Below are 3,510 nucleotides of genomic sequence, written 5' to 3' on the forward strand. Positions count from 1 at the left end.
TCCCCTCCTCTCCCCTCCTCTCCCCTTCCCTCCCCTCCAGCACCGTACAATGGAGTAGTGAGATTGTTTATCAAAACAAGAAGTGATTGAATGAGTGTAGGCCTCTTTGATGAACCCTGATCTCTTCCTGAGAGGACGGCAGATCAGTGTTTGAATCATGTAACGTTTCTCCAAGGCAGAGCTGCTGCAGATAAAATAATGTCACTGGTTGGATTAATGCTCTCTCTCTATCTCTATACATAAACATATATATGTATTTATAATTATATTTCTTTTTTTATTGATATTGTTGAATCGAAATGTTATTATATCTCATATTTTTAAAATGAAAAAGACATCACTGTCCTTTCTTTTTGTAAACACCAAGGCTGCATACTCACTGGACAACATACAACAAACATTCAGTACAGACCAAAACACAAAATAAAACAATGTTAACAACAATAAAGGAAAACAAAACTAATATAATAATCATAATAATAGTGATAGTAAAAAAAATCTTTGAGCGTAGATACAGTAGCATCTACAAATGTATTGTTTTAGGTGTCAGTATAGATTTAATCAGACCTTAAAGCCAGAAAGGAGACCCAGACTTGTTGTATGTAACTCCTTTAAAAATCAACTCTGACCTTATATTAGGATACCTGATCTTGGAAATGAAGAATAGTTTTGCATATTTTTCATAACAATGTAAAGCTGGCAGTGGTAGAATGTTCTTATAGGTATTCAAGTGTTCCTGAACGGGTTGAGAATATTATTATATGGATTAACAAGAGAGAAATAAGTGGTTCAACACACTACAACTATGTGATGATCTTATAGAATATGATACATTGCTGTAGATGAAACTACCCAACAGTATATAAAGTAGTTCAAATTAGCTCAACCTCAAACATCTACAGCAGTAAAATGTAAAATATACATAGTTGAACCCACACAGGGACTTTAAGTCAATGTTGCTGTTAATACTTACATACTTTTACTTGAGTAAGGTATCCTGAATCCTGGATAGAGTATAAAGTTAATATACTGTTTTATGGGCTGCACCAATCTGCTGCTCAGTTACAGGATGAGCAAAGTTAAGTAGTTCCTTCCTATTCAAAAAACAATCCAATTAAATGTCTTTCCATTAGTGAAGGAAGTATATTCATAGCATTAATCTCACTCATTCTTTCCTCTCTTCATTCCTTCATGCTCTCATTTCAACAATTGATCACTCAGTAATTTCAATCCCATAATAATAATAATTGATACTCCATCTGCTGAGGAAGACCAGAAGTAAGAGGGCTTTAAGTTTAGATTCCTTGTTGCCAAATTGATTTTTCCAAGATCAAGGATACATTTTTATCCTCTCATAGCAGTTCCCTTTTTTTGAACATTGTCCCTGATCCAACCCTGTTTGTTTACAATAGCTCTTTAGCTCTGCCCCATAAAGTTTAACCCAACTAATGAGTTTACTTCTGCCTCCATGAAAGAAATTACCAAAAACTCCAGGAGAAGAATTGAACCGTCAACAACAAATGACCATATATAACGTGTCAACAGAATGCTGGTCTAGGCTCTGAATCCGGCTCCCTTTAGGGCCATGTGCAGGATCTGGACTGGTGTTGATGGGTGTGCTCCCTTGTTTTTGATGAGGGTTTCCCCGCGTCTGGCACCAGCATCAGATTCCTGGGCAATCCTACCATGGAAACACCCTTAAGCCAGGCTTCCACAACACTGCCCTCCCTCTGCTTCCCTCCATCCTTCCACCTCTCAATCCAAGTTGCCTCTGTGCCACCAGTCCTCAGTTCATTAACTCTGCGAGCTGTGGGCTCCCCACGGATCATACTGGGTCTTCTTTACAGCTGCTCTCTGTATAAATAGAAAGGCAAATAGATTCAGTAGACAAGTAGAGACATTGTTAATCCCCCGGGGTGAAATGGCATCATTGATATAATAGGATACAGTAAAAGAAAGCTAAGAAATATGGAAAGATGCAAAACAACTAATTTGCATATTAAAAAAAAAACATGCAACTCATCTCTGCTTTCACATCCTCACGTGCAACTGAAGAAACTCAATATGCTTTTATTGTTATATCACTCATGCCAAAGCAGAGCTCTGAGAAACGTTTTTAACGACCAAACTCATAAATCCACAGTGGTGGATTTCGTTGCCATAAAGAGCTTAAGCATTAAAATCTTTTACCAATGGACAATTTTCCTGCAAATTTTCCAATAAAGCACACTCAGAAAATACCGTTCACAAGAGCTGCGGTAACAGAGCATGTGAGCGCTGACATGTTGTGTGTTTGCATGTTTGTGTGTAAGAGTTTCCCCTCTAATTACAGGCCGGACGGGTCACCCTGCCTTAATACGCTGCCAACAAACTAAAAGTTTCATTTGTTTTGGTTTCTGTTTTAGTGTCCGATGGTCTAAATGATGTTCCCACTCTGCTGACAAGTGAGATTCCTGTGTGTGTGTGTGAGTGTGAGAGAGAGGGAGAGAGAGAGAGAGGGGAAGAGACAGTGACAGCGAGGGCTCATGTGTTTTTGTGTGCAGTTTCACATTCATGTTTTTGCATTTGTTTTTGTTGCTACCCATGAGTCAAGCGGAAGGAAATCCCTTGTTTCCCCCATAGAGACGCACTCTGTCACCTGTTCCTCAGTCAGAGCACAACATCTGAAAACAGTAACCGATCCCGGCCCCTCCTGTCTCGATGCCGCTTCGGTAGAAAAACTGAGATAACATCAGTTCAGTTGTCACTCCTGGTTACAGCCAATCAGTCATAAGAGATTACCGTATGGCCTCAGCGCCGCAGACATCGGCCTGTAATCTAAACCCGGCTCAATCACACCTTGCTTTCATTTGCCCCAGGCCTGCCCTGAAGATGCTGTCACTGATAAGTCACAGTCACTCCATTTGGGAAATTAGGACCTGCTGTCCTTTATTCACCTCTTTTTATTGTGGTTCAACATTCTTGCTGGAGGAGTTCTCAGATGTAATTTATTGTCTGTTAGTAAAAGGCTTTAAAGGGCCAAAATCCAAAGAGGAATGAAAGACAAAGTGAGGCGCAAAGATTGAGCACTGCGCAGAAACTGAAGAAAGAAAGAGTCCGACCTTTGTTTCGGAGGATCTATTGGCAGAAATGGGATATGATATTCATATGTTTGTTTTCATTGTGTGTGTTCAAACTCCACCACAAAATGACACTAAATCCTAAACACTGGTCCTTTAAAATGAAACATCGAGGCGTGAGAACCAGAGGGGTGTAAGTGACGTTTGACCAACTTTACAGGAGAGCCAACACAAAAAAGGACCATACTTTGTTCTCACTTTGTTTATTAAATTTAATCTTTAATATCGAAACTTCATAAACAGTAGAAAGAGCTCATCAAAAGCTTTCATTGATATATATAACAAATTTTTGGTTCTCACTTCTCAAAATTCAACTTAGAAACTTCACATTCAAGAAGAGAGCAGAGTGGGGTGGCTGTGAGAGTAGTACTAACTAGAAAATTCCTAAAGA

General features: G+C 39.2%; 1 protein-coding gene across 1 annotated transcript in view; it reads left to right on the forward strand.

Moving 5' to 3' along the window:
* The window catches only part of nfatc1 (nuclear factor of activated T cells 1), a 43,280-nt gene that overhangs the window by 14,128 nt on the left and 25,642 nt on the right, over positions 1–3,510 (forward strand). The window lies entirely within an intron of this gene.

Source organism: Morone saxatilis, unplaced genomic scaffold, assembly GCF_004916995.1.
Source record: "Morone saxatilis isolate NCDOM2014 unplaced genomic scaffold, NCSU_SB_2.0 Contig9, whole genome shotgun sequence".
Lineage (NCBI taxonomy): Eukaryota > Metazoa > Chordata > Actinopteri > Moronidae > Morone > Morone saxatilis.